This window comes from Mchenga conophoros, linkage group LG20, assembly GCF_057382185.1.
Source record: "Mchenga conophoros isolate Kocher_MC1m ecotype Shallow Benthic linkage group LG20, M_conophoros_male_GT1.1, whole genome shotgun sequence".
Taxonomy (NCBI): Eukaryota; Metazoa; Chordata; class Actinopteri; order Cichliformes; family Cichlidae; genus Mchenga; species Mchenga conophoros.
This window is the reverse complement of record NC_140545.1, coordinates 30,786,546-30,800,808: the sequence shown is the minus strand read 5'-3', so window position 1 is coordinate 30,800,808 and position 14,263 is coordinate 30,786,546.

The following is a 14,263-nucleotide window of genomic DNA, read 5'->3' as shown; positions in this document are numbered from 1 at the left end:
AGCCGTAAGCGTAAACCTGCTCGGGAGCAGGTTCACTTTATGTAAACAGGATTAGATCGCGGCCACGCAGGTATGTCCGCTTCATTTATACGAAAGCAACAGCGATATTCCACCACTGTTTCACCATAAATAAATAACATCAATGTAACTAAAGACAATGCAGCACCTGATCCATTTATTGATTTCACACAGATACATACAGGTCATTTCCTAAAAAAGGGAAATGTACTATTAACATTCTATCACATGTATGTGATTATTACAGATGTAATTCATATTTCAGAGTAGCAATTGCAAATTACTTTGTGTAATCAAGATGAGAGACCACGGCTATAAAAGCGAAGGTGGATTTGGGAAGCCTGTCGCAGCCATGTCCTGTCCGTATACGCGAGCCACCCTTTGCGGAAGGTGCAAGATTGATAAGGAGAGTCCTCAGAATTCAGCGTATATTGCGGGACAGACAGGATCCTTTAGCTCAGCGCGACAGTGTGCTCATAGAGAGATATCGATTTTCCCGTGAGGATATTATTTACTTAACCAACTTGTTGACGAGGGGGTGCAGGACCACCACCTGTCTTTTTTTTTGCTCTGCCCTTTTCTTGGTTGCTGTTATAAACAAACAGATCATTCCAGGGTCTCTTTCCAAGAGACGAAAAGCAATATAAGTGATAAATATTACCATTCTGTAGAATATTCTTATATTTCACTTTTACTTGTTCCCATGTTCTAGTGGGTCCTGTTGTGGCTCTAATGTGAAAGGGGATATAATATAACATATTATAATATAATATAATGTAATATAATATTGGATAATATAGTGTGATATGATAAATCTACCCTACCGCCTACTGGTGTTGGCCAGAGGGGCCGATGGCGCAATATGGCAGCCTGGCTTCTGTCAGTCTGCCCCAGGGCAGCTGTGGCTACAACTGTAGCTGCCTCCACCAGTGTGTGAATGTGAGAGTGACTGAATAGTGGCATTGTAAAGCGCTTTGGGTGCCTTGAAAAGCGCTATATAAACCCACTCCATTATTATTGTTATTATTAAATTACTTACGAGTTTAATTTGTCAGCAACTTTCTGCCAGCCCTCTCTCCTTGCTTTTGAAGCCTTTGCAGTGTTCCCTTGCGTTCTGATTAAACTCTGAAACTCCTGAAATCCCTCACTCAAGAGTTCTTGCTCTGCTGCCGAAAAATACCGAGCCGAGCGCGCTCCGTCGACATTTTCGCCGACCAATCAGAGGGTTGCCGATCAATGTTTCCACTATCGATGCGTAGCCCCTTTTACAACACCCAGTGATGTCACATTACTGCGTCCAGCTGTACTAATCGTCAACAGCAGGTGTGTTCGGGGAACCGGATTAGCGAGCTCACGGTTAGCGCGATGGTTTGGTCTTGGATGTGTCATTTGATCTTGGATGTAGTGAGCGACGTACGAAGAACGGGCCCCAGGTCACTGCAACAAGCCCAGGTACAGTTTACCGACGGATGGGTGCAGGACCTTGAAATGCACCGTGTAGAACGAAAGACCATCGTACGTATCATAAGTTTACCAGTCTCACAAATTGTCGTCATAAATACACATTCCTTAACCGTTTATTAATAGGACCTTTGAGCTCAACGGTAATTAATTAGTAGTGGAAATAATTTCTGGTAGCATCACAGAAATGTAGCAGTGACAATAATACTGTATGCTGTAATCGTACTGGGCAATTGGTGATACAAAAAACCTGTTTTATCCTGTGAATAAAAGTATATGTTTTTGTCAATGTACCATAATAACAGAAGCGAAACGCAATATTGTGTCAGGACAATTCACTATTTATGCACAATAAACACAATAAACAAAGGAGCATAGCGCGACAATTTCTGTTCAGCGCCAGACTTGCTTGTAACCTATATCACCAATTATGTTATGAAAATGACGTATTAACAACTAAAAAACACTGACCTTCGTGTAAATGCTTGGAGCAGACTAACCTGTGAGCTGGAGTGTTCTGGGACGTTATATTTGATCTTTGAATGGCTGCAATCCAGTCGCCTCTTTGTTACTTCGGAAACATGGCTGGAACAATTTCTCTTCAATGACGTAATCCGACCGATCTCTTTACCCGTCGGCTTCCCGTGGCTGTCATGCGACCGGCTATTGCAGTTAATAATACAACAGCTTCTTGCCATTTTTGTGTTTCTTTTTATCGCTGTATAACTGATTTTAATTGAAAGCCTGCGTGCGCTAGTACCGCTTGCCACGAGTTCCCAGAATCCTTTGCGGTTCTACCCGTGAATGACGTCACATTTTCAATCTCTATATAATATGCATGTTAAATTTTATATTTGGGGTAAAATATCAAGTCTTTTCAAGTAAACCGGTTCAAGTCCAATTCAAGTCCCAAGTCATTGGTGTAAAAGTCCAAGTCAAGTCACAAGTCTTAGAACATTTTTTCAAGTCAAGTCTAAAGTCATAAACTTAATGACTCGAGTCTGACTCGAGTCCAAGTCATGTGACTCGAGTCCACACCTCTGCTTGCATTCATATACAGTATGAGTGTATCAGCCAGTTGATTCACCGCAGGGTCAAAGATCCAGCCTCTGAAGTAGCACTGTTATGTGTATCTTTTTCTCTTACTAACATACTTTTAGCTTCAGTAGATAATACTGATAAAATATCTGCATTTACAATCATAGCAGGTACAGTAGCTGGTTTGCAGCTGCTATCCTGCACCAGATCTCCAAAACAGTATCTCCATGCAAAACATTTTCTTCACAGTTTATTAGTTGGGGTAACACCATTACTCTTATAAAACATTTAAATGTCAAACTGTATGTCACTGTCTGAATTAGGCTGTGAAATGTCTGCATGACAAAAACACAAGTTGAAGGATTGTCCACAGTGAATGACGCTTTAATCTTTTCTTTCACTCTTATCAAAGTGCTCGAGATATTATTCTTTAAAACGATGGCATGCCCTGTGCCACCGGATCAGGCTAACTAGAACAGAGCAAAAAGAAAAAAGAGGAAGAACAAAAGAAGGAGTTATGCTACAGCACTTGTTACACTGATAGTGGTAGTTTGACACGTAGAAGGTGCAACCACATTTCAACTATAACCATGAATATATTAAAGGGACTCCATGGTCTTCCATCCTTACAGCTCGTGATACTGGGCGCTCTCTCAGGCCTTCAAACTCTCCAAGGTGCAAGATCAAATCTGTAATGAGCCAGATTTTAGTTTTTATGTTCTCGGATGAGAGAACAGCTTGAAGATGATTTGTTTCATTGTTTCATGTTAGAAAATAAGGGCGGCATGGTGATGAAGTGTTTAGCTATGTCACCCCACAAAAAGAAGGATCTGGGTTTGAATCTCTGTGTAGCATCTGCATGTTCTCACTGTGCTCTATGAATTCCTCCAACAGCCCAGAGACACAAGTGTTAAGTTAGCTGATGGCTGTAATTGGTTGTAGGTGTGAACACGAACCTGTCCAGGTGTATCTTTCCCTTTTCCCAGAATGGGACAAGCAGTTAAGACATGTTGCTGTCTGTTTTATTTGTTGTTGTAATTTCTTGTAAAAAAAAAAAATTATAAAACATCTTTTTCTTTTACTTAGTTATTTTTCAGTGTTTTAATTCTCATGTTAAATAGTTTTATTCATTTCATTTAAACTTTCCTGTTGTCAGCTGTAAGTCACGTATAAGGGACGAAGGATAACAATGATAAGATTTCCTCATTTCTGTTTAAGTATTGATAAAACAGACTGTCACACACTGTTCACCCTGTAATGACTATAACCTGCTCAGATTAAATGTGCGGAATGATATGGATGGATATAAGCTTCTTTAATTTTAAATTTTTTTTTATTTAGTCATATATTTTTGTTAAAAAATTTTTTTTTTTTTTTTACAATACAATACAATTTTATTTATATAGCACATTTAAAAACCCAAAGGAACACCAAAGAGCTTCACAGTAATATGGAGAGTCAACATAAGTCAATAACAGAGTACAAATGAGGCACTAGCACAGACAGGATAGAGGCACTAACAGACCAGGAGAGTTCGATAAACACAAAATATGCTAAGAAGACAAAAACAGCAGTAAAATTAATAAAAAAAATAATAAATTTTATAAAATCTAATAAAAGATTTAAAAGTTTTAAAATGTAAAAGATTTAAAAGGGTATTAATTGGTCAGGAAAGCCAAGTCAAATAGATATGATTTTAATCTTGATTTAAAGGATTGGATAGAGTCCAATGCTCGAATAGAAGCAGGGAGGCTATTCCAAAGGTTGGGTGCAGCTGAAACAAAGGCACGATCGCCTCTGGTCTTCAGTCTAAACTTAGGTTGGGCCAGGAGTAATTGACCTGATGATCTTAACGCACGACAAGGAGTGTACAAATTGAGGAGGTCAGTGAGGTAGCTGGGCGCAATGTTATTCAGGATTTTAAAAGTGAGTAGCAAGATTTCAAACTCAATTTAAACTCAGTGTAGATCAACAAGAGCCGGAGTAATAGGGTCAAATTTTCTAGTTCCAGTAAGAAGGCGAGCCGCCGCATTCTGAACGAGTTGCAGCCATCGAAGAGAGAAGGCTTGGAGACCACAGTAGAGAGAATTACAATAATCTAACCTGGAGGTCACAAAAGCGTGGATAAGTTTTTCCAGGTCCCTGTGTGGTATATAATGCTTAGCTTTAGAAATCTGGCGCAGTTGAAAAAAAAACAGATTTAACTACAGATGATACTTGCTTATCGAGCTTAAAGGAGCTATCCAAATAGACACCCAGGTTACGCAGAGAGAGAGTTAGCTAGGGGCCCCAGCAGGGCAACAAGCTGGTCTCGAGGAATATGGCTATCGAACACCATAACTTCAGTTTTTTTCTAATTTAAAACGAGAGAATTTTCTAACAGCCAATCTTTAACCTCTCTCAGGCAATCGTACAGGGAGTTCAGTGATGCTGACAAATCATCAGTCAGTTGACGATAGATTTGAATGTCATCAGCGTAAATGTGATAAGAAATATTGTATTTTTCAAATATGGAGCCCAAGGGTAGCACATACAAAGAGAATAATAAAGGGCCCAATACAGACCCCTGGGGCACACCACAGCAGAGAGGGGCAACAGAGGAAGAGTATCCTCCCATCACAACAGAGAAGGATCTATCTGTGAGGTACGAATTAAACCAGTTAAGGGCAGAACCCTTGATGCCTACAACATGCTCTAGCCTCCTCAAGAGTATATTATGATCAACCATGTCAAAGGCTGAAGACAGATCCAATAAAACTAAAACGGCAGGGCGACCAGAGTCAGCAAATACAAGAAGATCATCATAGACTCTTAGCAGTGCCGTTTCAGTTTTACGGTGCTTGTATAGAAGGTTCTCAATCAATTAACCTAACAGGGTCAGTCCATATCCTTCTTATAAAACCTACTGTGCAGAAGAAAACAAAAAGAACAATAATATTACCAAATTATTCACACTCTTAATCTTTCAAAATATCTTTGTACTTTTATTTTGAAAAACCAAATCAAATTTCACATTTTTATAGTTATGCATTATTCCATAGTTTAACAATAAAGATTCATTGTGTTTAATTCTCTTTATTGGCTAAATTATGAAACCACTCAAATCATATTTACTTCTGTCCACTGAAAAAATGTGCACAGTTTGAAGTGATTAATAACCCATAATAGTCTGTAAACGTGCTTCCTATATTTTGTGTTGTTAATGACTGAACAAGTACACCAACTCTGTCTGTGAAGGTTCTCAGTCATCCAGGTCATCGTAGTCTAAGGAGCTTGGAAAGAAAAGGGTCTGGACTTCTTTAAGTTGCTTTAAGATGTTTCACCTCTCATCCGAGAAGCTTCTTCAGTTCTAAGGTCAAATGGTGGAGAGTCCCAGATTTAAACCCAGTGGGAGTATCCCCCCAAAGAGGGACAAAAGGACCCCCTGATGATCTGCACTTTACTTGAGATGTATTTTTCTGAGTACTTTTTACTTTTACTCCCTACATTTTTAAGAAAATTTCTGTACTTTTCACTCCTTACATTTTCAAAACAGGCTCGTTAATTTTGGTTTAGTGCATTTGGAGGGAGTTATTATTTCAGCACTGTGAGCCTTCAAACATCAAACCAATTTGAGCCTAAAAAGGAACACATCAAAATCAGGGATTAAAAATGGGTTGGTGTTTTGGGTGACTGGATATGTTTATTAGCTGCGGTACTTCAGCATCTAGCTAGCCCTACTGAAGAGGAGCGAGCATAAAGGGAGTCATATTATTAAGTGACGGGTGTTTCAAATGTAGCGTTTCTATCAGCATAACAAACATCAACAAACACACAAACTGTTCGTGTGCAGTTTGTCTCACAGTGTGTTGCTAGCTAAAGGACCAGCTGCTGTATTTTATAGGGAGAAACAAGAGAGAGAGCTAACTTCACTCAGAGATGGAGAAAGATAAGAAAAAGGACATGAGAGGAAGAAGAGAGGTTAGATGTAAAGTTAAGGACTGCTCAGTGGGATCTGATAAACTGGAAGTGTAAAGCTTACATGTAAGTTCTCGTGTTTTTAAATTAAATACTGGGTATGTACACGTGACATGTTTTTTCTTATTTTGCAAAACAAACTGATGTAGACTAACTGTTTTTTAAAGGTTGCATGAAAATCCTCTGCAGGTTAGTGCAGAATAAACAGGTTAGTTTGCTGTACTGTGGCTGTGGTTCATGGTCAGTTAGGTTACACAGATCCCTTTGAGCTTGAGATCTGTGGTCTATTTTAAAAAACAGCTAAAAACCCATCTATTACTTACTTTACTTACATCAAGGGTAGCAGAGATTCATCTGAATTTTTAGCTGATGATGCTGAGATTCATTGACTAAATTCCACCTTTATACCAATTTTATAATTTCTAGAAAAACGACACCATAAACAGTGTAGTGTCAGTGTAGAGGATGAAATCAGCCAGGCATCTGCTCACATCTGGTTGAATTCAATTGTGTAATTGAACAAAGAGCAGCAGGTCAGCTGATCACAGCCTGTACACTAAGAAAACCTACTGGAGCTCACAATAGAAATTATTATGAGTTATGATTCATTTCCCCACACTGAGCCATTACAACCAATTTTAGGTTTCCCACCTGCTGAATCCACTTTGACCTCTGCCATTTAGAGGAAAAGTCGCCCTCTATAATGTAGGCAACAGAAAATAAATTCTCTTTTTTCTTTAGATTCAAGCTGAATATAATTAGAATTTTAAAAAAACAACAACTTACTTTTACTTGAGTAAGAAGGTGAATAAGTTCTTCTATTTAAGTACAGACTGTCTGTACTTTTGCCACCTCTGCTCTAAGTTAACTCTGTTAGTATCCACAAAAATGCTCCAGGCCCACAAGTACCCTACATCCAGGACAATTGTGAGATGAAATGACACAATCCAGATTGTTTTTGTTTTTAACCACTGAGCTTCATCCAATTCAACCACTTACACTAAGGCTAGAGTTAATTGTGCTCCAGTATTATGCATCCCTTTTTGATGGTATTCTCCTCTGAGCTGGTCGAGTGGCCTAATTGAATGTATTCAATAGACAATTTATTGGCGGGATGACATTAGCTTACTGGCACACATCAGCATTACATTTGCCAGTTGGAGCTGACTGATGTGTTGAAACCGAAAGTGAAGTGAAAATACAGCACAGCACCTACCGAGGTGTTAATAGCAGAGATTCAGCAGCAGGATCAAGGTGAACAACACCCACAAACATCACAGTGTCAAGTTTTATAATGGAATTTATAAACCAGATGAATGAGGGTTCAGTCTGTGGGGACTTATAATGGAATTCTATGACACAGATGAACATAATGCTGAAACTTTTATTGCTTGTCTACAATGAACACACTTATTTCTTTTATAATAAAGTGATTCATTCTTCTTTTTCCTTCTTTTATTTTAAATAATTAAGCTATGTTTATATTTCAAAAAAACAAGAAAAGATGAACACCAGAGCGATTCCAGAAATCAGAAATGTCACCCTAAAGCGAGGTTATAAGAATATTTTCTGCTGCTGTTGTACCATAAATTGAAACTAATTAGGTGACAGTGGAGCTGAGTCAGTGCAAAACTAATATGACTGAAGGATCGCTGGTTTAAACGTGTACTTGGGGAAAATGTTCCTGGAGTATATTTGAAGCACTCATCTTTCTTCAGTAAACGTCATTAGAGTAATATTGTGCAAGACACGGAGGCCGCAATCGGTCTGCTGAAGCTGTCCAGTGGTGCATCAGCTCAGCGTAAGGTGGGGTGATCCGCCCACACTTTTATTCTTTGCTTAAGTGGTTCCTATCTAACACTCACACTCAATTTTATTTTTATTTTCATTTTTTTTGTAGAAGGTCTAAACCATGGGTCTCAAACTCAAATGAGCCGCGGGCCAATTCTGGCACTGTCATCTCATTGGAGGGCTACTGTAGTGTTCAAGTAGTGCAAAAAAAAAAGAAAGAAAGAAAATCCCCACTAATATTTCCTAAAATGTAGTGTTTTGTTGTTTTATTTAATTAAAAATATTGTATAACAAGAACGCATTTATTTTCCTCACTCTTATCTGAAGCCGTTCATTGAACTACCAAATAAACAAATTGGTACGCCGTGGCAGCACTTTTGCTATAATTTTGCTTGTATTTAACAAAATAAAAATGCAGACATAAGCATACACATTAGCTTTTGACTGTAAGTGAAAATGGTTTTCGTTCCAAATAAATCAGTCACCGAACTAATACAGCCAATCCCTCAACATGTTTGTCCTCTCTTGTTACCTCGGCCAGGTCCGCGGCTCCGAAACGTGGTAAGGAGACCTCTGGCTAATACTTCGGGTTTCGTGTCGGGCGTCAACTTTGCTAGAGACAGACAGAGAGAGGCTCTGAAAGGCTGCTCCAATGGAACTTATTGTTTAGGAGGAAAATACGAACACAGTGTAAAGTCGAGTCTTAACAGCTTACTTACAACTGGGCTCGTCAGGCACTCTTTTTGGCTGCAGTGGCTTTTATTATATTTACATGCATCCATCTCCCGTTTCTGGTCGGTACCACCTCATACTTTTCGACTTTGCTTTTTCTCCATCCACACACACACAGCGGGAGGGGCAGTCCCACACCTTCCCTGCAGCACGGACTACACCGCCCATGAGGCTACAGTCTTAAAGGGCCATGCCTGTAACACTCTGCTCATATTGCCTTCATATTAAATCATTTTTCGAATAATATTTTTTTTTAAATATTTATTCACATCAATATGCGGGCCGCAAGTAAAGGTGACGTGGGCCACAAATGGCCCGCGGGCCGCGAGTTTGAGACCCCTGGTCTAAACCCTTCTGATTAGTAGATGACCTGCTCCACCTCCTGGGCTACAGGCACCTCTAATGGTGACAGTTTCAGTAAACACAGTCGCTCTGGTTCTCCAAGTGGACTATTTACATACATGCACCCAAAAGCTTGGCCAAATATTAAGAGTCAATACTAAGGCTAAGTCCACATGTATATGGGTACTTTGAAAAAAAGAGAATTTCTGCTTTATCTTTGAAAGACACATCTGTCCACATGAAAATGTAAAAGATACCATGCTCTCTCAACTGCATACTAAAAACACCTCGCGGTTTTAAAGAAGGCCCAACCGCGTCTCCATGTTCCTGAGAATCCTCAGAAAAACGGACCTGAGAAAGGAGCTGCTGACCGTCTTCAACCGTTATATGACATATGGCATCTCTGTATAGTTCTCCAGCTGCACCACAGCACACAAAAAGGCACTTCAGAAGGTCATTAATATGGCCCAAAAAAATAATTGGACATCTTCTTCCCTCCCTGAAAGACCTGCACAGCACTCGCTGTCTCAAGAAGGCAGGCAGAATCCTACGGGATTGTAAACACCCAGGACAACCGGGTGTTTAAGCTGCTGCCGTCTGGCAGCAGCTGGTTCAGGCTGCTGCGGTCCTGATAGACTCCAAATAGACTCAAGGAAAGCTTTACAACAGGGTAATAGCCCTAATCAATGCAAACAGCTGACCTGGACTTTTTTTGTTGGTAACAAGAATAACAATAATAATACTAATAACAATGTGCAATAATAATGTGCAATAAACAAACACTCATTCTGCCTTTTATTACTTAAGTTACTGTGTTGTGTTATACAGTTTACCAATTTTATTGTACTATGTATGACTGTCCAATGACAATAAAGATTTTATCTATCTTAAAGAAAGAGTCTGTGTTATATTTGTAAGTGTATAGAAATGTTGGCTAATCAGAAGCCTAAAAACAAAAACACTGCATCCTATCTGATATTTTAAAAAGGACATAAAGGTGCACGCCTTTGACATAGCAACACAAAATCTTCACTTTCCCTGTCTGCATGTCAAATGCAGAATTCGAGTCTCTGAAAGCATTCACCTTGGAGGGACTTTTTTCAAAAGCTCCATTTTCAGTGACCCAAAATGCCTTTTATATGTGGACAAAAGACCTAAAGCGTATAGAGAAAGCTAAATTGACAATAACAACTCAAAACCCACAATCTTGTCCTTGGTCCAAAGATTCTGCATTTTCATACGCTGGTATCCAGACATTAGAGTAAATGTAAAAAGGAGTACAAAAGGAAATTTACTTGATCTTCCGGGAACCTCGAATACCTGAATAAACTATATAAACAACAGTATCTCTTGTACTTGGTCAATGTGAACCACAGGGGTAGACAAACGCACTGATCCAGATTGTCTAGCCCTTAACGAACACGACTTCCACTGTGACTAAAATGGTTAAAAGAAATCATCCACCCTTCCACAGAGAACACGCCACATATCACACAATGACGATGCAAAAATAACTGTTACCGCTGTGAAATGGGAAGCCCCTACCAATCAGAGTGAAACATATATTGATTGACATATGAGGGTCTGGTAAATACAAAAGAAAGATGCAACCAGAGCCTCGAACATCCAGTGGCAACCAACTGTCAGCTAAATGTGACAAACAAATCCCAGCTGTTATAGTGCAAGAGGTGGGGTATATTAGACACGTTGCTGCATATAACTCAAAATAGTTCTATAAAATCCCTTTAAGAGACAAAACTATAGTAGGTTTTAAACAGTCTGTTCTTTCTTTACATGCCGTGAAGCGTGCATATGTCCGTTTCTTCAAGGTCTTTGCTGTGTAACTGACAAAAATTTTAGGTAATGATATTCATTGATATATTTGGAGTCATTCTACTGTCTTTCATATGGTAAGTTATTGGTCTATTTTTCCATGGTGGATATGGAAATGTATTTCTGAAGTAATATTCTCTGCATATTAGGGGCTTCTGATTAAAGCAGCTAACTGATGGAAAGTTACAGCCTTAGACTCCCACAGATTTTTAGGCATTCTAGGTGGAGGCTTGGTAATACACGGGGTGAAAGTTTTAATTTCCAATTCAGCAATTCATAAATGAAAGATAAACAAATCTTTAAATAAACCACTGGATGTTGGCTCTGAGACACCAATTTGTTTTCGAAGCACTTATAAGTTCTGATTGCTGCACCGATGCCCCCCCCCACACACACACAAATTCTCACTGAGGGATCAGTCCACACACAGACTTGTCTTCATCATTCAGATGATTCATAAGCCGCCGCAGTGGAATTGCGCCTTTATTGTCTCGGCTGATCATCTTGACAGACAGTAATGAAATGAATGACAGAAGATATCCCAACATAGTGCTCAGCCTCCACACATAATGCGGTCCAGAGTCCCTGTCCACAGGAAGTGAAGGAATTCATTACCATCAAATTAATTAGTCTTAAAAGTCTCACAAAAACTTAGCGTGCCGTCTACAGTTTGAGCTGTGTGCCCTATCGCTGCCTCCTAAATGATCTGTGACATTTGTTGACACAGGTGCATACCTGGATTGTGCTTCTCGCAGCCCCCGACACGAGGTCTCTTCACTGCACTCAATCTCGCTTTGTGCTTTTTAGGCCTTCCCTCTTAATCCCCATGATATAGCTTACTTGACATTCTCTCATAATGCATTTCACTGCAGCTGTCAAGGCTAAGGACTCTTATATCCTGTCCCATCATTCAGAAATTCAGTTGGGCTTTCCAATCTACTTGACTGAAACACAACAAAGGCAGAACGGTGTAAGACTAAGGCTGCAACTTGTTACTGTTTTCACTTTGCTTGGTAATTGTTCTGATTGATCAGTTAACTATTTGGCATATAAATTGACCACCGCTATTTCTTTATGCTTCACTGATGTATTCAAATATCCAAACAGTCCAAAATCAACCATATTTGAGTAATAATATAAGAGCAAAGCATTAAACCTCTAAATTAGCTGTGATTAATCTGCAATCGACTGAGAAATCATCTCAAATCCAACCGAGGAACAAATCACTGCAGGCGTGTGTAATGGTGGTTTGCGTGAGATAAACTCTCCTACTTACAGAAATCTTTATCTCATCTAATGAACCTATAAAGAAATTATAATAATTATTGCTATTCTTTAGGGTTCACAGCAGAACCATTGTACTTCCTTCTAATCCCATCATACGTAAATTGCCTCCGACTTGGCCGGGGGGGCAGCAAGCAGCAAATTTGAATGAATGAATTGAACTAAACAGCAGGAATATTTAATAACAGCAGGTTCTGAAAAATGGCCGTGATAATGCGGCAAAACTGAAGTCTTTTTTTTTTTCTTAAAGAAATGACACCAATGCTAGCATTCTGCTGAGGCGTGCCTATTGGTCAATCAAGGATAACATACTGTAGTGACACCACCTTTCTAAATGAAATTACAACAGAAACTTATCTGTGTACAAACAGAGGTGTGGACTACTGTACTACTAAAGTTATTCTGAATGAGAGACAATTTTGTTGTTGCTTTTATAGCCTCATATCAATCCAAGGCTTGTGATTTCCACACATTCAAAGCGAATGTAACTCTTGCTGTTGTATTCAAACTGTCCTCAATTTCCAGAAACCAGTATCTGTGAAAACAGTTTACCGTGCCATTCATAAATCCAGGTTAAAGCTCTATGGTGGAAAGAAGAAGCAATATGTGAACATAATCCAGAAACACCAGCATCTTTTCTGGGCCAAATCTCATTTAGTGCAAGTGGAAAACTGACAAATCTATATTTGAAATTCTTTTTGGAAAACAAGGACACTGCATCCTCTGGACTACAGAGGAGTGGGACCATCTGGCTTGTTATCAGCACTGAGTTTAAAAGCCTGCATCTCTGATGATATGGCGATGCATTTGTGTCCACAGAACTGGCAGCTTGCATATCTGAAAAGGCACCATCGGTGTTGAAATATACAGGTTTTAGGCCAACATCTGCTCCCATCCAGACAGCATCTTTCCAAGGCGATGATAAACCACGTACTGCAGCTATTATAACTGTGTGGCTTTGTAGTAGAAGAGTCCGGTGCTGAACTGGCCTGCCTGCAGTCCCGACCTCTAACTAATTGAAAACATTTGGAGCATCATGAAACGAAAAAAATGACAAAGGAGCCTCAGGACTGTTGAGGTGCTAGAAACCTGTATTAGACAAGAATATGACAACGTTCCTCCCCGAAAGTCGTGCAGCTGGTCGCATCAGTTTCCAGACATTTACAGACTGCTGTTAAAAGAAGAGGGGATGCATCTGCTAACTTGGGCCCTATCCCAACTTTTTTAGAAGCTGATATTAAATTCAAAATAACCTTTTTTGGTGTTTTAATGATACACTTTGTCAGTTTAAACATGAACTATTGTGACTAAAATCATTTGAGATATGCAATTCATTGCATTCCGTTTTTAATTGACATTTTAGAGTAGCCCAGTTTTCTTGCAAAAATGATGTCGAATCTATGATATGAAATTTAAGTTCTCATATTTTTGTGAATTTTTGCCATTGTTACCAAGATATACACTGTTTTCATATTGACTATATTGCCTATGTTTCTGTCCTCAGTCAGTGCTTCTTTACAATACGGCCAAACCATCCATCCATCTTCTTCCGCTTTATCCGGGGCCGGGTCGCGGGGGCAGCAGCCTAAGCAGAGAAGCCCAGACCTCCCTCTCCCCAGCCACCTCCTCCAGCTTATCCGGGGGAACACCAAGGTGTTCCCAGGCCAGCCGAGAGATATAATCTCTCCAGCGTGTCCTGGGTCTGCCCCGGAGCCTCCTCCCGGTGGGACATGCCCGGAACACCTCACCCAGGAGGCGCATCCTTGTCAGATGCCCGAACCACCTCAGCTGGCTCCTTTCGATGTGG